Consider the following 24,000-nt stretch of genomic DNA (forward strand, 5'->3'; position numbering starts at 1 on the left):
GTTCTAATGACAGGTGTGTGTGTGTGTGATCTAGCTCTAAGGAGGTCACACTCCCCTACACCCACCTGTGTGTCCATGAAGAGTGACCAGTCCATGCCTCATCCAATCAACTTTAAAGAAGGAGAATCTTCAACTGGACAGTAAGATTATCACTCTAGGATTTATGCTGTGTGTGTGTGTGTGTGTGTGTGTGTGTGTGTGTGTGTGTGTGTGTGTGTGTGTGTGTGTGTGTGTGTGTGTGTGTGTGTGTGTGTGTGTGTGTGTGTGTGTGTGTCAGTGGTGATTAATGTTATGATGATGGAGGTGTGTGTGCGTCAGTTGTGATTAATGTTCTGATGATGGAGGTTCTTCTCTCCTTGTTCTCTAGAGTAAGATCTGCTCCTGAGGAGGGGGGTGCTGCCTCTAACATGAGTCTCTCTGAGGAACAACACACCAGCCATGGAGCTAAGAGGTGAGGTGTGTTTGTAAGGTGTGTGTGTGTGTGTGTGTGTGTGTGTGTGTGTGTGTGTGTGTGTGTGTGTGTGTGTGTACGTGTGACCTTCACTACACAGCAGGATCAGTGTGTGTCGTACTTGCCTTGTCCATGTGTCAAGGTGTGAAATAAATACAGTAAAAGTGCTGGACATGTGGGAATAGTGATCAAGACCAAGATGTTCACAGCGGTCTTTCTATCTGTTTGCATTCCTGTACCTCTGGTAGAGAAAGGTGCCAACAACACTAAGATCATGGGTTCACTGGAGCACATAATCTGATGAACATGTGAAGATCAACTGTACTTTCTTTCAGCTAAAATAATTAATCAGTTCATAGAAGAGCTGTGACGACATCAAGCATACTGCTTCAGAGTAAATACGCCTACAATGTGTCCTATAATCAGAGTGTGTTCATCATGAATCAGCAATATGGGCTCAGTCCTGGATTATATAGCCCAGACAAGGGCAAAGTATTTTAATCCGGCCCACCGAACTTGTCCAAATACTATTATTATTAAATTAAATTTTACCTTTCTCCTGTAATGCCCCCATTTCTCCGCTAGATGGCGCATGATCTCGCAATGCATGTGTGGGCCAAAGCTTTGTTTATGTTTTCCATGGTAACATGAGCCATCTCAGAATAATTCAGTTTTCTGTCGGCAATTTCTGATATGCAGCACATGAAGGTAGGACAGAACAGAGGTTAAAAAAATGGTGCATGATCTTTGTCATGCATAATTTCAAATTGTGCACATGTAGAACAATATATATATTTGAATGTTTATATTTCACTGCTATAAAAATATAGAAAGCAGGTGTTATATTTGTCTTCTCTGTCAGTAGTTTTGATTCGTCTGCTAGGCTATTTGCAGATTCTGTTCCCTTTGCCTCAATGATGGTCAATTGTTATAAGATAAAGAAGCAATATTTTGCTATTCCTATAGTGCATTGCAATGCCATATGGAAATTACCCGTAGCTCTGCTAGCAAATGGCCCCAAAAAACAAACAAACCAAAAAAATATGTAGTTAAATGACGCGTCGACTATAAAAATCCACTCGACCATTTTTCACAATCGACGTCGTCGATTTTGTCGACTTGTCGTTGCAGCTCTATGCCGCACAGAGCCTGCGTGGCTGATCTAACCTGTTAATGTAAATAATAAAGAAGTTCAAGTGAGGTAATTGGTTTGGGCGCAGGCCTCAGATGTTTTCATGATGTTTGATCAGTTGTGTTATGACATGTTTTTGTATTGTTCATGTTCGTGCAATTTGGTAAATTGCCTTGCAAATAAATGCTTTGCTACCTGTTAAGGCCAAATCCTTTCATGTGATGATTTTGACATGTCATTTATATTAGTTCCAGTGGTGTAGTGGTCCCTAGAGAAGTGGGTATAGGCTACTCTTCATTTTTTTTAAGCAGCCCATACAGCACAGGATGAAGGCTCTGTTTTGAGAAGTGGGTATACGCTATGCTGACTAAAAAAAGTGGGTATACTCCGTATACCTGCGTATACCCTGGACTGATTAGTTCATACAGACACTCCATCCATCTGTTCCTGGCCCGGCCCCTCTGTCAAATTTTAGAACCCATCCCAGGTCAGACTCAACTCTCTCTGCCAAAGAGTTCATGGTGCCTCCATCAAACGTCAGAACACTGGGAGACTCTTTTGCTGGACCATAAGATCATTGCTGTAGTATTTAAATGACAAAAATAAATTTAAATGTGGTGAAAGCAAAAGAGAATGACTGCAGAGGAAATATGAAACTTAAAGTCCTGCAAGTCTCTTCAGCTTTAATCACACAAGGAAGGAGCTTGAGGGGATAACAGGGCTGGAGTTCATTAATCACATGAGGAAGGAGCATGAGGAGAGAACAGGGCTGGAGTTCATTAATCACATGAGGAAGGAACATGAGGGGAGAACAATTGATGTTAAACTCCTCTGTTCATTTGAATGACCTCTTGGTAATGCAGTGTGTGTGTGTGTGTCTGTGTTTATGAGTGTGTGGGATCTACCTACGTACTTTACAATTACACTGGTCCATCAAATAGTGTGTTTGTGTGTGTGTGTTTGTGTGTGTATGTTTGTGAGTTATTTACATTTGTAATTATTTATCTTTATTTTCACATACAGTTGCCAACTTGGTCGAATAAATGAACAAATTCATCAGATCCACAAGTCTCATCTGCAGAAGACGTTTCAGCATCTGATTGAGGGAGTACCAAATCAAGGAAGCCACAGACTCTTCCATGAGATCTACACAGAGCTCTACATCACAGAGGGGGGAAGAGGAAAGGTCAATGATGAACATGAGGTCGCACAGATACTGAGAGCATACCTCAGTGACAGAAACATTGACAGTTACATTACACACAGGGGAAGAGAACAGGTCAGTGATGAACCTGAGTTCAGACAGATAGAGAGTGCATCCTGGACAGAAGCAGCACTTGGCACACCAATCAAATGCAGTGACATCTTTAAACCCTTATCTGGACAAGACAAACCCATCAGAGTGCTGACAAAGGGAGTGGCTGGCATTGGAAAATCAGTGTCTGTGCAGAAGTTCATTCTGGACTGGGCTGAAGGAAAAGCCAATCAGGATGTCAACTTCATATTTCCCCTTCTTTTCCGAGAGCTGAACTTGATCAGGGGAAAGAAACTGTGTCTGGTGGATCTTATTCAGCACCTCATCCCTGAAATGAAAGATCCAATAGTCTTTGACAGTTCACAGAACAGAATCATGTTTATCTTGGATGGTCTGGATGAGTGTCGACTTCATCTAGATTTCCGCCACAACCCGAGGTGTTGTGATGTGACAGAGCCAGCCCCAGTGGACGTGCTGCTGACAAACCTCATCAAGGGGAATCTGCTTCCCTCTGCTCTCCTCTGGATCACTTCCCGGCCAGCAGCAGCCAATCAGATCCCAGCTAAGTGTGTGGACCGGATGACAGAAATAAGGGGATTCAATGACCCACAGAAAGATGAGTACTTCAAGAAGAGAATCCGTGATGAGAACCTGGCCAGCAGAACCATCACACACCTGAAGTCATCCAGGAGCCTTTACATCATGTGCCACATTCCAGTCTTCTCCTGGATTACCGCCACTGTTGTAGAGAAAACATCAGATGAATCCGAGCTAATAGCAATGCCAAGGACTTTGACTCAGATGTACACACACTTCCTGATCATTCAGACAAGCACCAAAAAAGAAAAGTACACCGAGACAAATGAGACAAATGACGGGATGATCTTCAAACTGGGTAAACTGGCTTTCCAACAGATGGAGAAGGGAAATCTGATCTTCTATGAGGAAGACCTGAGAGAGTGTGGCATAGATGTCACAGAAGCCTCTGTGTACTCAGGAGTGTGTACTCAGATCTTCAGAGAGGAGTCTGGGCTGAACCAGGTGAAGGTGTTCAGCTTTGTGCATCTGAGCATTCAGGAGTTTCTTGCAGCTTTATATGTGTTCCTCTGTTTCAGCAACAGAGAGAGAAACATGCCTGACCAACAGCAAACCTCTCAGCTCTCTGGTCTGTTCACAGCTGCAACACTTCATGACCTACACAAGACTGCAGTGGATTTGGCCTTACGGGATATGAACGGACATCTGGACCTTTTACTCCGCTTCCTCCTGGGCCTTTCACTGGAGTCCAATCAGAATCTCTTAAGACACCTTCTGCCCCAAACAAGAAGCCAATCACAGAGCTTAGAGCAAACAGTCCAGTATGTTAAACAGATGATCAGAAATCAAAAATATCAGTCATGTCATGACAGAAGGATCAACCTGTTCTACTGTCTGAATGAGCTTAATCACCATGCTGTAGTGGAGGTCATTGACAGGATCTCAGGAGCTCTGTCTGTAGAAATGCTCTTACCAGGAGAGTGGCAGACTAGGAGGTTTGAGTTTGTGATTTCAGAAGAGCAGCTGTATGAGTTTGACCTGCAGAAGTACATGAAAACACCGGAGGAAGATCAGACTGAACTCCTCAGTCCAGATGATGTTCTGCAGAAGCTTGTGCCAGGGGTCACATCAGCTTTGTAAGTAATCTGTGACTGTGTGTGTGTGTGTGTTCGTGTGTGTGTGTGTGTGTGCTTGTGTGTGTGTGTGTGTGTGTGTGTGTGTGTGTGTGTGTGTGTGTGTGTGTGTGTGTGTGTGTTTCTGTGTGAGGATGTGTGCATGTCTGTGCTTCTGTGTTTGAAGGCATTTCATGTTTGAGGTGTTGAGATTCATTAATTAAACTCACTGTTGAGGAGAAGGTAGCCTTCATCAAAATTCACATTTTAGTGTCCCAGCTTGAGGTCATGTTGTGTATCCTATTATTAAACACTCAGTAGATCTCAAGTAATCAAACACCAATGACTGAATATGACTTCAGTGGTACAGGAGGTAGAGTAGTAATAGAACGTTTAGTAATCAGAAGGTTGCTACTTTGATTCCCTGCCGAAGCATCCTGGTGCAAGACACTGAACCCCTGATTGCTCCTGATGTGCCGTGTGCCATCAGTGTCTATGAAAAAATGTGTATACATCCTTGTAAGGTACTTTGGATAAAAGCGTCTACTAAATGTATATGTAAAATGCATCATACCAGCCACCCTGTGAGCCAAACCACATACAAGACAGACAGAACACAAAGAAAGTGGATGATTACTGCAGCTTGAAAGTTGTTCATCTAGGTGTTTTCAAACTCCATCAAGGCGTCTGTAAACTTCAGTTCATCCAAACACAGTTGGAATACTTTTGGACATCTTCTTTGCACTTGAGGAGTTCTTTTCCGTTGTAATTGATATTGAATTGAAGTTTTACTTTTATACTAATTATTTACCAGGCTTGCTCAAAAGATCATATAATTGTTAAAAAGAAAAAGAAATCAATGTTGCCTAAAATAACGTAACATACTATGTAGCATCACTTTCCATAAATTAGTGTAAGTCTTATCCATGAATCATTATCATACCTACGTCTTTGATACCCCAATCAATAGAACTTTGTGAATGGTATTTCATCCACTGCAATCACATAGTCTTCTTGAATTTTATGTTCAGTTCCCTCATCTCTTTTGCTGCAACTTTATCACTGGTATTGCGTTTATTGGTGAGCAATGACACAATCCCCGTTCTTATGCTTCTTCACAGTTTCTTTTTTAAATGACTTCAGCCCGTAATGAAATCTGTTCTAACAGCAAGGTCCTGTCCTGCTTGTGTCAGGGCCCTGTCGAGGGTCAAGACATGGATTCAAAAAATGTTTTGTGTTTAACTAACACCACTAGGGATGTGAACCGATAAGATTTTAACGATTCCGGTTCCTTATCGATTCCTGCTTATCGAACCGATTCCTTATCGATTCTCTTAACGATTCTTATAATTGGGTAAGGGATGAAAAAAGAGCACAAACGGGTTTTTTACATTAATGTTCTTTTTTTATAAATTTCTAGAATGTTTACATACACATTTAAATGAAACTTACATAACTTAAATAAAATGTGTTCTGTTTATTATAAACGTTCATACAAATAACAATGCTCCTTCCTTTTGTAAAAGGGTATATTATTAACTGAGCTGCCAAAAAATGTAACTAGCAGTGGCAAAGACTATTTACAATTTTTGTGCGGAAAAATTAGCATGTCTGCCTTCTCTGGGAGGATACGCGATCGCTGACATAAAGCCCTTGTTATTGAGGTAAAGGACTCTGTATATTTTCTTGTAGGTTGCTTGGTTGTATTGCTAATAGGGAACTATTATGCTAAACGCTTCTAATAGCAATGTAGAGTCCATTACAAACACAATAACGTACTGAAACATATTTACTTGTATCATGTACAAACTAGGCACTCAGTATATTTAACACTTAGCTATTGCTGCCACTGAATTGGCTACCAGAAACGTATCCATATCGAACTGTCAAACTGAGGGAGCTGCACGCTAGGCAACGTCATTATTAACGGGGTCTTTTGTACAGCCTAACCCTACCCTAGAACCAAAAGAGGGGAGGCAAGCCCTGCCCCTGCCCCTGCCTCTAGCCAACGGCTGAAAATAGAAGATTCTACAGTTAAGCTAGCCTAGTTATGTAAGTTATACATGTATATAATATATGACAATGTCTAACATCGCACATACTGTTAAGCAATTCAATGCTAAGTTTAGCTATGGTTAACACGACAACACAAACGTTTTGCTGATAACACACGAGTAACACTGTTATGACTTATGATTAAACATTTTGAGGAGTTTACCTTGGCAAGTTAGGGATGGAGCGCCGACGTTAGTTGAGCTGCTGCTGGCATCGAAAACATGACATTCTTGTAATTTTATACCATGTGTGCTCAAGTGCTTATTCATGGTAGATGTACTTCCTCCCTTTGAGGAAATACACTTTTTACAGAGGTTACAAGTGACCGTGTTCACATCCGTTCGGGTGAAATAAAGCCACACTTTCTATCGCTTCTGTCGAGTTGCCATTTCTGCTGCGGTCTGATTTTATTTTAAGAGTTTGCGCATGCGCAAACGGCAGAGAGACCCGTTAACAGACCCGGTTATGAATTTGGCTAAAGATTCCAAATATTCCGCTCATTGGGAACCGGTTCTAAACAAGACCCGGTTCTCAGTTCCCATCCCTACACATCACCCCACTACTCATTGAGCTCCACTGGCTGCCTCTAGCTGCTCACATTTAGTTGAAGTCACTTTTGCTTGCTTACAGAGTGATTGCTGGTTCTGGTCCTTACTACTTAAATGCTCTTGTAAGGGTAAATGTTACCCCCAGGATGCAGCAGTTGTCTAATGAGCGTTGTTTAGCACTGCCATATGCACAAGTACGGCAATCTAGACTATTCTTGTTCCTAGTTCAACGTTGGTGGTTCGAGCTGCCTAGCACTACCAGAGCATGGGTGTCACTCTCTACCTTTAAGAAGCTCTTGAAGACCCAACTCTTCAGAGAGCACCATCCTTCCCAACTTTCACTTAAGCTGCTGTCGCAATGTTAGTTAATCAGGCCCTTTAAAGGGCAGAGTAAGCACAGAGTGCCCAGCGCGGATCTGGTTTGATAAATACCACAGAAAATGTGCAAAAACACTATGCGGTAATGTGCGACCGCAGATTAAGCTGTGGTCGCAATGTTAGTAAATCAGGCCCCTAGTGTTACAATACGTGCTATATTACAAAAGAAATAGACTAAAAGAGCAGGAATGTTACTGTTGTAAGTGCAAGTTAAGTGCATGTTACTGCCAGGCGTACATTTACGCACGGTGTTCCCCCGCATTTTCCGTGGTATTTATCAAACCAGATCCGCGCTGGGCAATCATTATTTAGCGCACCGTTAAAAGACGGGAGAAATCGCCTGCAAGTTACTGCCACCATAGAGATTCAGGGAAGAAAAAACTAAGGTTCAGCGAAGAGGAGAAAGATATATTGGTTCACGTTCGCTCAATCACTGAACCTGATTCAATGGGTTATATTGTTGTTCTGCCCACCATCACCTACAGCGAGATGTTTAAAAGAACACGATTTTAAATAATATGCTATTGGTGGCATTAATGCATAAACTGTCTATTATAACAATATAGATGTGTTCATGGCGAGATTAATAAGTTCTACAAGGGACATGGGTTCACTACAATATATCCCCACTGAAATAAATACATTTACAAAGTAGCAAGGCCTCTCCAAAATCACTGTTGCTCAATCATGAATAGATGGCACTATTCCGGAAGATAAAACTGTCATGGACAGATCCAGGGTATTTGGCTACCACGTAAGTAATGGTCATGTTGGCATCACATATGACCTGGACATTCATTGAATATGTGTGCTTTCTGTTTCGTTAAATGTGTTCGTGGATTGAAGGTGGGACTGTTTGCATGTGGGTGGGATCAATGGCTCCAATTACGTTCGGAAAGTTTAATTTCAGCTATCGTAGTGGGGAAATGTGTATTGACCAGTGCGCCGTAGCAATGCGTTGAGTACCTGGGTGAATATTTGGCTGAGTGAAGGCTGAGATTTACCAACTGCAGATGCTATAACTGGAGGCCAATATTTGCAAATGTTGGCAGGAGTTTATCAACTGATGGAATGGAATGTGATTGCCGGGTGAAGGGTTCGATGTCGTCTCTGATCTGGTCCAGTAATTGAAGTATTTCGTGGCTGGTTAACCTGTACCGTCTAATGATTTGTGGTTCGCTCTACTGAAAAAGTGTTGAAAAAAGTATACGAGTTGAAAAAATGATTTCTGTGCGCTGTCTTCGCCTTGCTCTTATAACTGCTGCCATATCAACGTTTTCATACTCAATGGAAATGCGCTTCCTGGTTAAGACGTGCTTTTATGAGGCGGAGAATTGGCCCGCAAATTAGAGACGTGCGCTCGCCAGGCAGTTATAGTAAATACCACGCAATACATCATTAGGCGCACTTAACTTCTCTCCTCCCATATAATTGCACTTCACGCCCAAGTTTCCACCCACGTTTCCGTGCCCTCCCACCTGTTTAAAGATTCACACCCCAAAGCGTTAATATGCGCCTCTACTCAAATGCGCCTCCTTAGTAAATACTGTTTTATGTTTACGACCGCTATTATACGCCTGAAATGGGCGCAATCCTGTTAGTAAATCAGGCCACCAGTGTAAGAAAAAAAATATAGGTCTCTATTGCTTGTAGCTTGATTGTCCTCTTCATTCGCTTTGGATAAAAGCATCTGACTAAATGTAAATAACAAAAGATACACAAAATCCACACCCAGGGATGTAGCACACACAGGGAAGTAATACACACAGGGACACAAATAAACACAGCAACAAGTAACAACTTGTCATAAGATAACCAGGCAAACTCTTTAAGCCAAGCTCTTTTACAGTACCTTATATGAATGGGAGTTGCAGGGAGGGGACAGAGGAAGACTCAACTAGCTGCGCTTGGTTATCGTCATCTGTCAAATACACTGATTGAATCGGGCTGGGATGACTCAAATGTCACTTGAGAACCTCCTCTGGTGGAATTGGTCTCGATATCAACGGAGTCTGATGAGGAGGAGATGTCGTGGCTGATTGGTTGGTTTTTGATGAAGAGAAAACTCTTCTCTTCAGATCTGGATACAACTGTTTGTTCTTGGTGTTGTAGGTAAAATGGGTACCATTCTCATTTGGGAGTACCAGATTATGAAGGTATCTTACCCAGTGAGCAGGCGCCGGGTGAATGTGGGTGCGATTGTGTATGAATTGTGATATTGTCTTCACGAGGGCCACCAAGACACACTGGTGCTGTCCTTGCAACAGCAACAATATGTTGGTAATCTCACCCGATTGGACAGGGATCAACCATTCAACACAAAGGCAGATCAATTAAGTTGATAATCCACAAATCAGTCTCATTAAATATATCAGTCTCATAAAATATATTATACTATCAATTTGGAACTCTGATTAATAATTACATTAATAACTACAAACAAAGTTACCTTATTAATAGTATGGTTGAAGGTCATTGGAGTTCTGAATAGAAGAGGTTGACAACGTCCATTCTTGTGTAACATTAAATAAACCAGCGTATATAAATCAAAGTATTTATTAACACAATGATAAGAAAATAACACACAATATGTAATCTAGCTAAATGTATCTAACTAATGAATTGAAAAAGTATATGTATGTGTAAGGGAGAGGGAGTGTGCGTGTGCGAGCGAGCTGGTAAGCTCAGAGTTGCGCTGTTAGGAGCGCGCCTGAAACTATGTGTGTGTGTGTGTGTTCCTTTGTCCTGACCACGTAGTTCCGCATGCATGTGTATGCAATTGTGAACATACATGTGTGGTGATGAGAAAGGACGAGCCTTTATGCAGCGGGAAGTTCGATTATGAGCTTCGCGTGTGTGGCTATATGAAGGCCAATGTATTTGTAATCGTGTGTGATTTAAGATGCCATGTTAGAATAAAGAGATGGTTAGTAATGCATGCAAGACTCGTGTGTCTGATAAGCTATCCTAACGATTTCCCTTGGATGGTGTGGCGAAGCCAACTACCAACGAAAGTATATAACAGTTATGTTCGGTATACAAAACAGATACAATACATGAACAATGGCATATGTAAACAGTCCTATGCTTAGCCAGGTTGTGAATAGCTAGCTGCCCAGTCGAAGTTACCAGTCCTTTGGAAAAGTGTTGGCGCATCCGATGTTCCTGAGGCAGAGAAGAGATGAAAAGTTGTCCTTGCTTTGGTGTCGTCGTTTCACTGCAGTTACGCCCGGAATGTTGCAGGATCGTGAATGCTGTTGTGCTTTGTTTCTCCCGTTGCAGAGTTAACCGGCAGATCTATTGTTAGCTGCGTTGCTAAACTTACGTTGTTTGGTTAGCGGGCAGTGTTTGGCTAACGACAAGTCTTAGAGAGTCTTTGTCTGTTCTCTTCCGTTGAGAACAAAGAGAGTAGGCCTTCACCAGATGGCGGTGGAAGGACTGATGCTCCTTGGCCGACGCCAGGAGATAGAGAGATGTGAGCTGGCCAACGCCAGAGTAGAGAGAGCGCAAAGAGAGTGAATGTATCATTTCAACGCAGTTTATAGTGAGAAAGTGCGTCACGTTTTTTAACACCTTGTTTTCAGCCAATACTTTCTCTTGCAGATAAGACTTTGGGTGATAAGGGAATTGTGGGTAATGAAGTCTTTTGTAGGACTACCGACAGTGTTCAGGAAAAGTCATCAAAAAACAAAAAAAGGTTCATTTTACCAGTGCAATTTCATCAGCATAAACCTGAAACGTGAAATCTCAAGACTATACTGATTTTATAGTTATGCATTCCCCTTTTATACACCTGATGCCTCTTGTCTTACTTAATCTTCCTTGATTTATTTAATCAAGAAAAGTAACAAAGTGATGAAAAAAGTTGATATTTCTTATATATTTTATACAGCCTGGGATCAAATTGACCCCAAACAACACCTATGAGTAGAGCTTGTGTACAGGACTTTGAAAACATATCATCATGTTAATTTTGTGTTTACCCAGTTGTCTCCATTAAATAAGGAAAAGTCATTAAAAATGAAGCAAAATAATGATGTCAATCATTCATTTAGAGATTTTAAACATTGAATGTGGTCAAATTGACCCCAGACATAATAGGAGGGTTAAAACAGGGGTAAGCAACCAGAATCTTGCTGGCTCGACCCTCTACCTTGGTTACGTCTGCATCTATGATGCCCATCTGGCCTCAAACCCCAAATCAAAAATTTGAGCCACGTTGCTTTGGTTTGGCTTTGACTTGGGTTAGCTGTACATGTTACGTAGGGTCTTGCCTCGCCTGAGTTTTCCGACTGTACATTTGACACCAGAAAATCTCTATTAGGAACTCAGCCTTAGCTCCTAGCTTTTTAAGTAGGTTGCTACCGGGGTTTGTAGGCTGAACTTGAACTAATTATTTTGCACACCTACTGTCTGTATTCCTCCTTTACTTTTAAATAACCAGTTTCTTCTTGGAAAAATGTTGCTAAGGATATTGCCACCTACCACCTCGGGCACAGGCTGAAACTATTCTGGAAACTACCTCAGAGGTCATACAATCCTTTTACGGGACCTTGCAGCTTGTCGACTTGGTTCAGGGACGGGTGCCAAGCTGTAGTAGGATTCCGTAACCATTCGATCCAGTGCAGAGGCTGGTCGGCAAGCCACCACTATATGATGTATTAAACACTTCTGCTGTAGCATGTCTAGTCCAGTTGAGAAAGCCAGTTCCCTCAAAGTCTTACGCTTGTGGCCACTTTCGGCATGAAACCAATTCTAGCCTGTCATCTGTGGAAACACCAGAACCTCAAGGTACTGCTCTAGTTAAGAATTTCTAAAGAGGGCATAGTGGGTCAGAATTACCAATGTTTTATGCCAGGTACAAGTAACTACTACAGTTTACAAATCTAACAAGTCTAAAGTGAATACTATAAGTCCAAAGCACTTAGAGACATTGAATATACCTGGCTGCTTAGAAGTGAAATGGCTACTCACACGGTTGTGAGGGAGATCTGGAAACAGAATGCTCCAAGTTATTTGACTGTCTTCCTCTTAAGTACCCATTTTAGTCCTGCATCTGGTGCTAGTGGTCGAAGTGGCTGATCAGTTGTCAAATGTCATGTCTCCTAACATTAGAAGTGCCTATTAAGGCATCTGCATGGTTATCCAATTCACCTCGTACGACTTCACGAGAGACACGCCCTTTCTAATCTGATGATCGTACGACTCACCTCTACCTGCATGGTTCTACGAGGGGCTGTGGAGATTACCAACGGTTTATTATGATGTTACAAGGCCAATACATCATCATCAACAACAAACTATAAAATAAGAAATTGTTTGTTTTTATCCTGTGTATTTTCAGTTAAAGATCAGAGGCTGTTGTGAAATGAATTACTAACGACAATGACCAAGCTCGCGATTATTGCCGAATATTTTCTATTATTATACCACACAAACAGTTCTGCTTTTTTACGTCTACAATTCAGGTTATTTTACAATTTAATCATTTACACTGCATGCTCTGCTAACTCAAACACAAGGAGGCTGTTCGAAAACCAAGAAATGTTTTTATTATTGTTGTAATTAGATGACGTCTCCCTATGCTTTATAGCCTATGCGGCGAGAGCCACGATAGAGCAAGGAAGAAGGGAGATGTCGGTTTTCCTCCTGCATCGCCGCTGGTGCCCTTTCATAGTTTTTTTCATTTTTACAAACTTGTCCCTGATCTTCCTCCAACTCCTAATGCCCTCCTGGACCTCCAGCCCCAGGTTCCCAGCGATCTCTCAGCGATTTTTTTAAAAACGGCGGTGCCGTCATATAGGGAACGAAACAGGAAACGTGATTTTAGCCAGGGGTGTCGGACAGCTCAGATCGGATAGTGAGAAAATTCAAGCGGTGCTCCAAAGGCCATCCGACACCCTCGGATGGCTCTCCGAGGTGCTCAAAGGTGTGGTCCCACTTCAAGGAGGGCGTTTAAGGGCGTGCCTCGTGAGATCGGAGAGCACGATCGGATAAGCATGTGGGGGCCTTTAGTTATTGTTCTGCCTTGCAAGGGAGCCCATCCCAGTGAAACTTCCCCAATGATTATGCTACTTGAAGAGTGCATGAATCAAATTTCTGTCGCTTACAGGTCTACATCAATGATAACTCCCTACCTGGATTTCTTGACATCCATTTTCCTTCTCTTTCATCCTGCAGTCTTAGCTACATATTGCGCTAGCCTAGCCCACTTTTAAGGATTAGCTACACCCAGTTGCACTAGCTAATACATTCCCACAAACAATGCTATGATGTAGCTACATAGATAGCAGCTGATCATTTTGCTTCCTTTTTCACAGAGAAAGTGGCAGTGTTGTGGCGAGAATGGGATCTCACTACACCTTTTCTTTCAATCAGAAGACCGGAGACTGGATGTAGAAATCTGGAGGATTATTATTGTAATCATTAACCTGTTATACCAGCAGGGCGTTTTTCACAATTTCCGACCCATTTTGCTCTGTTGTCTCTCTCACATTTAAAACTTAAATATCTCTGGTTCTATACATTGCATAATAACCATTCATGGCTTACATTAAAGAAGACACTTGGGCCATCAACTGCAATTAGTTAAAGTGTTTATTATGTCATTTTAGTTTACATTTCAGAGCAGTAAAAGTAAGAATTGTCAGGGAAAAACACAACAACTTTTTTTTTTTTTTTTTTTTGTTCAGTATATAAATGGGTTTTGAATGTCAGAGGAAACCAAAACCTTTACTTCCTGATTCACCAACATCTTGACAGTGTGTGTAAAAAATTTGAGGAAGATAGACAAAAGTTTACAAGTGCTACACATCAGTTTCCACATGGTGTCATTTTAGACGTCTCCAAGTGTCTCCTAACCTCTCCAAAGTCACCAAATACAAAAGTCACTGAATATCCAGCATTCAAACTTTTTTCTTGCCATCTGTACTACAGCAAACCAATTTGAATTCATTTCAATGTAAACATTTGAATTGTACTGTATTTTCTTGTAAAAATATACATGATTGTCTATGGGCTATCCAAAACCTACCCAACCCTACCCAAATCCACTTAGAAGTACATTATCACATTATCATAAATGTTTTTTGTGGTTTTGAACTTATTTGAAGTGAAGCCTGTCCTGGTGTTTGTTCCAGTGGTCTCAGTCTTTCATAAAATAAAATCAAAATAAAAAAAATGTCAACACCAGAGCCCCGTTAGCCAGAACAATTACAAATGCCTCACATGCTGTTTCCACCTCCTACAACGTGGATGAGGGGTTGGTTTTTAGGAGGCAATGGGAAAAAAATAACTATTTACAAATATGTATAAAAAAAACAATACATACAAATATAAAAAATCAGTGTCGGCACTTATGCCAATATCTGAAGCAACACCGCCCTGGGATGATGCACAGCGGCACATCACAAGCCTCACAAAGCCATATTGTGGGTTTCTTGCACATTTTGCACCTCCTCCTCCCCTTGGAGGCTTTCAGGTTTGGATCATTGGACAGTTCACAGGCTTCTTTTGGGACGTGGTTTGTGGACGTGGCTGCCCCAACAGCTGCCTCGTTGGATGCCAGCTCCTTCCCAACTTGACCCAGTGCCACACACAGTTCAATCCTGAACTTCTTCTGAGTGAGGGGTTTCTGGTTCTTCATCTCTGCCATCTCTTTGTGGATGAGATAGCTGTTCACCACCGCATTGTCCACAAAGTGTAAAAAGAACTTCATGTACCAGCGCATTGTTTTCCGGGTCACAGTGTAGTACTTGATTAGAACATCAGAGAGGTCCACTCCCCCCATGCTCTGGTTGTAGTGCTTGACCGGATCAGGCACAGGAAACTCCCTTCTGGACCAGGTACCATCTGGGTTGCGGACACGGCGCTGCACACACTGACCACTGTTCGCTTTGTGTATGGATGAACACAATGTAACATCACGTGTGTCTTTCCATTTTACGTACAGCAAGGGGCCCTCACGTATCCAGCGCATGTCCCCTCTGGCAGCCTTCTTGTGCAGTGCATTGTCTGTTGTCCGTGGAAACCCCACACGGTTCTCCCGGATGGTCCCACAGGCCCCAAAGCGCTGCTGGTGTAGATGTGTGAACAGTTTAGTGCTGGTGTAGAAGTTATCTACAAAGACATTGTACCCTGTGCCAAGATAGGGCACCTTGAGCAGGTTGTCAACCGCATCAAATGTAAGTCCATTGCCACTCTGAGACGTCGCCTTTCCCTCATAAATGGTGAAGTCACACGTGTAACCACTCTGGCTGTCGGCCAGGACGAACAGTTTGTAGCCCCACTTTGTGGGCTTGTCCTTCAAGTACTGTTTCATCCCGATCCTTGCCTTTGTGGCTACCATACGCTCATCAACAGCCAAGTTCTTATGTGGGTGGTAGTTTGCCCTGCAGGCCGTGAGGAGGTCATCGTGAAGAGGCTTCAGGTGGAAAAGGCGATCATAACCAGGCTGACCACGGAGCTGGTCATTTACCACATCAGCAGCTGGGTCACTCATGTGTAGATTTGCTGTGATCGCCTCATACCTGTAGCCTGGCATCACACTGCGAGGATAGGGAAACCTGAAAAAGTTTTCCTTCTTCCAAAGGTCCCTTGCAGCGGTCACCTTGACCAGGCCGAGATACATTACAATGCACAAGTAGTTGCACATCTCAGATGGAATGACTTCTGTCCATCGCATCTTTGCACCCGCCGCAATCTTTCGGGCAGCATATTTGTTTGTGTTGATACACAGGGTTGAAATGGAATTGTCTGTGAAAAACAGGTCGAATATTTCTTTTGGGGTGTATTTTTGCTGGGAATCCAGCTGTGGTCCAGGCGTCCTCTTAGGGCAGAACGGGAACTGTGGGGGGCACACGTCCTCCTCAGCACCAGCATTCCATCTATTCACCGGTGGGGCAGGTGTGGTGGGGGCCTCTGAAGGAGGTGGCAGTGGTATGTGTGCAGCTGCTGTCACTCTCCTTTTGGCCCTTGCAGGAATCTGTGAGGGGCACACATTCTCTTTAGAACCACCAGCATGCCCTCTATCCCCCAGGGGGGCAGGTCTCCTCCTCTTGGAAGGAAGCGGCCATGGTGTGGATGGTGTCCTGGAGGATGGCGCTACTCTCCTTTTGGCCTTCATCTGCCTCCGAGCTGGAGGAGGCATTGACGGTCCTGGGAGGTCAGGTGTGCCTCGTGCAGGGACATCTCTGAAAAAAAAATCAATAGGCAAATGTTATAGAAGCAACCCAGTGAAAATAAAACAAGATTACTGAGTAAGCATAACTGAACATCTCCAAAACAACTGTAAAATATCAAAACACAACATGCAACTAAAAATAAGATATATGCAACATGGTCACTAGATCTTGATAGAATGGGGTGGGGTTAGGTGCTAATTGCTCAGTTGTCTGTGAGACAAAATATAGTACATATCTAGATGTCTGGGTTACAGTGTCTGATAATACATACTAATGGGGATACTCTAATGCTGGTGGGATGAGAACAGGTGACAAAGGGTGAAGAGGGGGTCGTTGATAGCAGGAAGGGAGCTGGTTTATAGAGTTCCAGACGCTAATTGCTCAGTTGTATGTGAGACAAAAGAGAGAACCTGTAGACGCTGGGTAACAGAGTCTGATAATACATACTAATGAAGATACTCTAAGGTTGATGGGATGAGATCAGAGGACAAAGGGTGAAGAAGGGGGTTTTGATAGCAGGAATGAGGCTGGTTTATCGAGGTGCTAATGGGTCAGGTGCGTGTCCGTAAGGCAAAGATTATAGACGAGTATATTCTCTTCCAGTCATCTGAGCATTTCTTACTATGTAAACACCATTAGTTCCTTTATATTACTACTTTTATAACACTATTACTATGCAAACAGCAAACAAATAAGACCAGGAAAACGTCAATATAAAATAACCAATGAGTACGTGATGAAGGCTGCATCCACCCATATAAAATTAGTAGCTCAGTCAGCTTGCTAGCATTCGTGCTTTCTAGGCAGATAATACTTGGTAATTATATTGTGGAAACAAGAGTATATTCTGTCATATCAGTTACATGACCATTCCTATCTATGTGAACAACAGTATTAGTTATATTCTATTACTACTTTTATAACACTATTACTACGTAAACAGCAAACAAATAAGATCAGGAAAACGACAATATAAAATAACCAATGCGTGCGTGATGAAGCCAGCATCCACCCATATAAAATTAGTAGCTCAGTCAGCTTGCTAGCATTCGTGCTTTCTAGGCAGATAATACTTGGCAATTATATCGTGGAAACAAACTTAAATGCATGCTCACAGTAGTAAATGCAGATATGTACTTACATGTCAAGGACACGATCAATGCGTTCATCCCAATCCAACTCATCGAGGGAATCAATGCTGGCGCCGTCTGAATTATCATCTGCCCACTCAAGGCACTCGTCTTCTTCACTGTCTTCAAACATGAACTCCAAGGCCTGTTCTGTGGTGTACTTCTTCATTCTCACAATAATATAATACAGTCTTAAATAATATAAACTTTTGGACTATAATAACTTTGAGCTGAACTCGGATGAAACTAGCGCTACCGTCTTCGCGTCACTTGACTGTCAGCTGTCGAAAAAAACAGAGCAATGACCTGCGTCATTACGCACTGGCAATAAATCTTGTTTAGTCAGTTACGCATTATCCAATCACACCTTTAAATTACCTAATGACAGGCAAAGGAGGTACCGTTTTAAACCTGAGAATAAGTACTATTGGATACAATAAGTGTCAATCAGTTTCTAGTAACTTGATAGGAGGAATCGCCATTTTCGTAAAACAATCAGAGATAACAAAGACGGGTAGAGATGCGTAGTACAAATGTAAATGAATGAATAACAAGGAATGAAATACACTGTGGCGAAAAATAACAACACAGTTTCGTAGAGTTCATATATGGCTTTTATTATTAAGGTATTTTTCAGGAAAAAAACATTTGTCTTGGCCGCGAGCAGTTAAGGAAAATTCAAACACGTTGCTAAAAGAGGTGGGGGGAGGTCCGTGTAACGCCAGCGTCTCATGCTGAATCAAGGGGTTAAGCCACAATAAAGAATGGACCTGTGTCGTGTCTTTTAGTGCTGACTTCAAGATCAGTGAATCATGTCTATGGCTAGGTTACTGCTTCCCACCTAGTCTGCCTCTCCTGAAGAGTTAATCCATGTTCATCCATGTGCAGCCGTCAATGGCTCATCTTTTTCATCCCTCTCACTGAGAGTGAGGTCTCTAAAATCCTAACAGGTAGCCGTCCAACTACATGTCCGCTGGACCCCATCCCATCCAACATCCTACAAGCCATATCGCCTGCTGTCTTAATGCTTCATTTTATTCTGGGACATTTCAAAGTGGCTCGGGTAACACCGCTGCTCAAGAAGCCGTCTCTTGATCTCACCCAAGGGGGAAACTATCGACTGGTCTCACTTTTCAATTCTCAACAATCTCCTAGATCCACACCAATCTAGATTTGAAAACTGTGACAGAAGCCTTATAGCAGCAGCTCAATCCTCAGCTCACGTCCTGCTTGACTTATCAGCAGTGTCACAGGGCGCTCGTTCAATGTGTCATGGCGAGGTCAGTTGTCCTCACTACCACCCAAGGCTCAGTGATGGGAACCTATAATCAACTCGCATGGTTTTTCTTATCACTGTTATGCCGATGATACTTAACTGTTGGCGGATCTCGGACTGTCTTGCTGATATATCCACATGGATGAAAAATCATCACCTTCAGCTGAACCTGGCCAAAACAGAACTAATGGTCTTTCCAGCCAAACAGTTCATCCATCACGGCATCTGTATCAATATTGACTCCTTATCTCTTGTTACATCCAAAACAGCAAGAAACCTTGGGGTCATTATTGATGACCAACTGACTTTCACGGCCACATGGCCTCTGTCTCTAGGTCCTGCCACTTTGCGCTATTCAACATCCGCAAAATCAAGCCCTACCTAACCCAGTATGCCACCCAGCTGCTGGTGCGAACCTTGGTGATTTGCCGCCTTGACTACTGCAACGCCCTCCTAACGGGCCTGCCGGCTTGCGTGGTGAAACCACTACAGATGTTCCAGAACGCGGCAGTACGTCTGGTGTTCAACCAACCAAAAAGGGCACATGTCACCCCGCTATTATTTGAGCTCCACTGGCTGCCTGTAGCTGCTCGCAATAAGCTCAAGTTACTGGCACTGCTCCCACCTACCTGAAGCCTCTTGTAAGGACAGATGTTACAACCAGGATGCTGTGCTCTTCTAGTGAGCGTTGTTTGGCACTGCCGTCTGTGCAAGTACGGCAGGCCAGACTTTTCTCATTTGTAGTTCCACGTTGGTTGAATTGTGTGTTGTGTAGGTAGAGCTGTGTGTTGTGTAGGTAGAGGTCTGTGACTATGTGTTGTAGAGGTGTGTGATTGTTGTAGAGGTAGCAGTGTGTGTGTGTTTGTTGTTTGTAGAGGTGCGTGTCTGTTTGTCTGCGTTTTTATATTTAGAAATGTGTTGTATAGGTTGATGTTTGTGTGTGTGTGTATTTTTTTGGGTAGATGTGTGTGAGTGTAATAATCAGATGTGTCATTATGTTTCCTCCAGGCTATGTAAGTGTTTCCTGACAGAAAAGAGCTGTGCTGCTTTAGCATCAGCTACAAGATCAACCGCTTGCAGTTTGAAGCAGCTTAACATGGGAAACAATGAGATTCATGATGCAGGAGTTCATCATCTGTTAGACTTCCTGAATAATACCCACTGCAAACTGGAGACCCTACAGTGAGTGTTAACACACTTCAACAGAGATGTGTGTGTGTTTGTGTGTGTGTGTGTGTGTGTGTGTGTGTGTATTTTGAATCCCCACTGCAAACTGGAGACACAAGGGTGAGTGTAAACAAACTACAAGAGATGTGTGTTTTTGTTTGTGTTTGTTGAAATCCCACTAAAAATCGGAGGCACTTGAGTGAATGTTAACATGCTACGACAGAACTCTGTGTGTTGTGTAGGTAGAGCTGTGGGTTGAGTAGGTATAGCTGTGTGTGTGTTGTGTGGGTAAAGGTGAAGGTAGAGGTGTGTGTGTGTGTTATGTAGAGGTGTGTTTGTGTGTGTGTTTTGTATAGGTAAAGGTGAGTGAGTGTAATAATCATATGTGTGATTATGTTTCTCCCAGGCTGTATAATTGTTGCCTCACAGAGAAGAGCTGTGCTGATTTAGCATCAGCTGCCTTATCGACCTCCTGCAGTTTGAAGCAGCTGAACTTAGGAAGCAATGAGATTCATGATTCAGGAGTTCAGTATCTCTCAGTCCTCCTCAAAAATCCCTACTGCAAACTTGAGATACTAGAGTGAGTGTTAACACACTACAACAGAGATAAGTGTGTGTGTGCGTGTTTGGTATAGGTAGAGGTGGTGTGTGTTTTTTAGTTAGATGTGTGTGTTCAATTATCAGATGTGTAATTTTTTTTCTCCCAGGCTGGCTAGTTGTTCCCTCACAGAGAAGAGCTGTGCTGCTTTGGCATCAGCTGCCATATCGACCTCCTGCAGTTTGAAGCAGCTGAATTTGGGAAGCAATGAGATTCATGATGCAGGAGTTCAGCATCTCTCAGACCTCCTCAATAATCCCCACTGCAAACTGCATACACTAGAGTGAGTGTTTACACATTACGACAGAGCTGTGTGTGTGTGTGTGTGTTTGTGTGTGTTGAATCCCCACTTTGAACTGGAGACACTCGAGTGAGTATTAACACAGTTCAACACAGCTGGTGGAAAAATGTGTACTTGTTGACAATATGCCTTTAAAGCTGGGCGAGTTTTTGTCCTAAAGAACCCCAAAGGAACCTTGAACCCTATTTTCGAATATATATATATATTTTAAAGATTGAAATATAAATAAGCACTTTTTTAAGGAGAATAGAACTGATCTTTCACACATTCCCATCTGTCAGTGAGGTTTCTGCTCCTAAGGACCCACCCATTAGCAAATGACAGCTATTCATGTGATAAGGGAATGGTGATTCAGTGATCTCTATTGGGTCTTGGTGTGGCGAGAAAACCTGTGGGGGTAGTGTGCCACAAAGACATTCCAGGGCCATTACGTAATGGCCATTGTCTTTGGCTGAGGTGTCCCAGGTTTGTTAACACCTAACTCATCGCTATGCATTTGTAGGGATGCTAGTTTTGGAGAGGCACAGGTCACTCTGCTATTACAATATGTAGTGGTGAAACCACACACACTTTCTGAATGCTCAACTCACATATGTATAGCCAACACCTATGTTTATAAGGTTCAGATTTCAAAAGCCTCGATCCGAAATCTTTAAAAATGTCTTTTTGTACAAATTCTGATCAGCTCTCAATGAAGGTTTTTGTGAGGGTGATTTTACGTTTGATTTAAATACAATTTTATTTTACAATTTTTACTCTAATGTTGTTATTGCTGATGTCTTCTAGAACATAATCATATATTCCACTTGTGCATAAATACTTTAAGTTTTACTGTCAAACTATGTCCCCTTTACACACTACAACAGAGCTCTGTGTGTATGTGTTAAATCCCCACTGCAAATTAGAAACACTAGAGTGAGTTTTAGCACACTACAAAAGAGCTCTGTTTGTGTTTGTGTGTCTGTTGAATCCCCACTGCAAAATGGAGACACTACAGTGAGTGTTAACACACTACAACAGAGCTCTGTGTGTGTGTCTGTGTGTTGCATTCCCATTGCAATCTGAAAACACTGGTGTTAACACACTACAACCGAGCTGTGTGTTTTTTAAGTAGAGCTGTGTGTTGAATAGGTAATGGTCTGTGTGTGTTGTAAAGGTAGAGGTGTGTGTGTGTTTGTGTGTGTTGTGTAGGTAATGGTGTTTGTGTGTTGTATAGGTAGAGGTGTGACAGTGTAATAATCATATGTGTCATTATGTTTCTCCCAGGCTGTATGGATGTTCCGTCACAGAGAAGAGCTGTGCTGCTTTAGCATCAGCTGCCAGATCAACCGCCTGCAGTTTGAAGCAGCTGAACCTGGGAGGCAATCATATTCATGATGCAGGAGTTCAGCATCTCTTAGACCTCATCAAGAATCCCAACTGCAAGCTGGAGACACTATGGTGAATGTTAATACATTACAAAAGAGCTGTGTGTGTGTGTGTGTGTGTGTGTGTGTGTGTGTGTGTGTGTTTGAGCGTCATCATTTGGTGCTGAGTGAAGTAAGTCTGTGGCTCCCTGTGATGTATGACGGATTATGCTGCTCAACACATTAATAATTATTTGTGTTCTAGGTTGGGTTAGAGTCCAGTAGCAGCAGCCTCCCCTAGCAGTGGGTAAAACAGCCCCAGCAAGCCCAAGTGAAAGTGACATGTTGGCTTCTAGAGCCATCCAGGGTGAAGAAGTGACAACCATACACCCACAATATAAGAGCCATCTGTCTACATGCTGATGGACACTGATCTTTACTGCTGGAAAAGGCCTCCATGAATGTCCAAACATGGATGATGGAGAGAGGAAACCAGAGAAGGACGACACAGATGGAGCAAGAAGAACACCCCACACTCCAGCATGGTCCCTTCGGGGGTCATCAGCCGAGACTTTACATATGCTCTCTAAATTGTTCATAAGACTTTTTAGCAGGTTAATTTAAAGACTTGGAGGTCTAAATATGAATGATTGTTTCAGACACTTCATGAACTGGCACCCCTCCATTTGTATAAAAAAACCTCTCAACTAACTTCAGACTTCTCTAGAGATTTTCCACCAAACCAGTCAAAGGCATTTGTATGATTCTATAGAAGGCCAACAAGTTATCTCTGTTTTGCATTCTCTAATATAACTAGAATGCGTTTCGTGAACGAACTGCGAGAGTGTGCTTGCTCTGTTGCGGCCATGACCTTTGACATTGCAGCCATAACATCACACAAAGGATCAGACATGGGAAGAAAAGTATTAACAGTCTGAGGTGTAACTAGAAATAACCTTTATTGTTATAACATCAAGGATATAGCCATAACACCACACAAAGGATCAGACATGGGAAGAAAAGTATTAACTAAAACTGTAACTAGAAACAACCTTTATTGTTAAATCTAGGGGCAGATGTCAGTGATAATTGCTTAGATTTTCTTAATGATAATATACAACACTAAGTAAACAAAACAAAAAAAGGTGTGGCATCCAACATGGGCCTGTAGTCTTGTAAATCACATAATGTGTAGGCCTACAATAACAGGGAGCATTAATCTATCTATATACTTACAGATGTATTCATATCTATTCATCCATCCACGCATCCAATATAATGTACCCGTGGGATCACGTGACGTTAGCTACAAAATGTCAGGTCCCTCCCTCACTCCTCATTAGTTCACTCGCAGTGATTCAGGAAGACGTATGGAGGATATCGTAACCTGTTGATAATCTAGCCAAGGCCTGTATGACTGTCAGGTTGTTGACCAAAAATGTAAAGTTTATCTTTCTGCACCCATCGGTTGACCAATAAAAGTTTAAACAAATCCGAGTTATTGTCAGACCATCGCATTTTTTTCTGAACTA

The 24,000-nt window shown here is 42.4% G+C and overlaps 1 pseudogene across 1 annotated transcript in view; it reads left to right on the forward strand.

Annotated features, from left to right (window-relative positions):
- The window catches only part of LOC308382681 (NACHT, LRR and PYD domains-containing protein 3-like), a 51,062-nt pseudogene that overhangs the window by 9,494 nt on the left and 17,568 nt on the right, over positions 1 to 24,000 (forward strand). The window contains exons 6-9 of the transcript in view: positions 368 to 451; positions 2,607 to 4,511; positions 20,931 to 21,104; positions 22,389 to 22,562. The product of the transcript in view is annotated as an NACHT, LRR and PYD domains-containing protein 3-like (transcript). The remainder of the gene's footprint in view (positions 1 to 367; positions 452 to 2,606; positions 4,512 to 20,930; positions 21,105 to 22,388; positions 22,563 to 24,000) is intronic.

This window comes from Sprattus sprattus (genome assembly GCF_963457725.1).
Source record: "Sprattus sprattus genome assembly, contig: scaffold_81, whole genome shotgun sequence".
Taxonomy (NCBI): domain Eukaryota; kingdom Metazoa; phylum Chordata; class Actinopteri; order Clupeiformes; family Clupeidae; genus Sprattus; species Sprattus sprattus.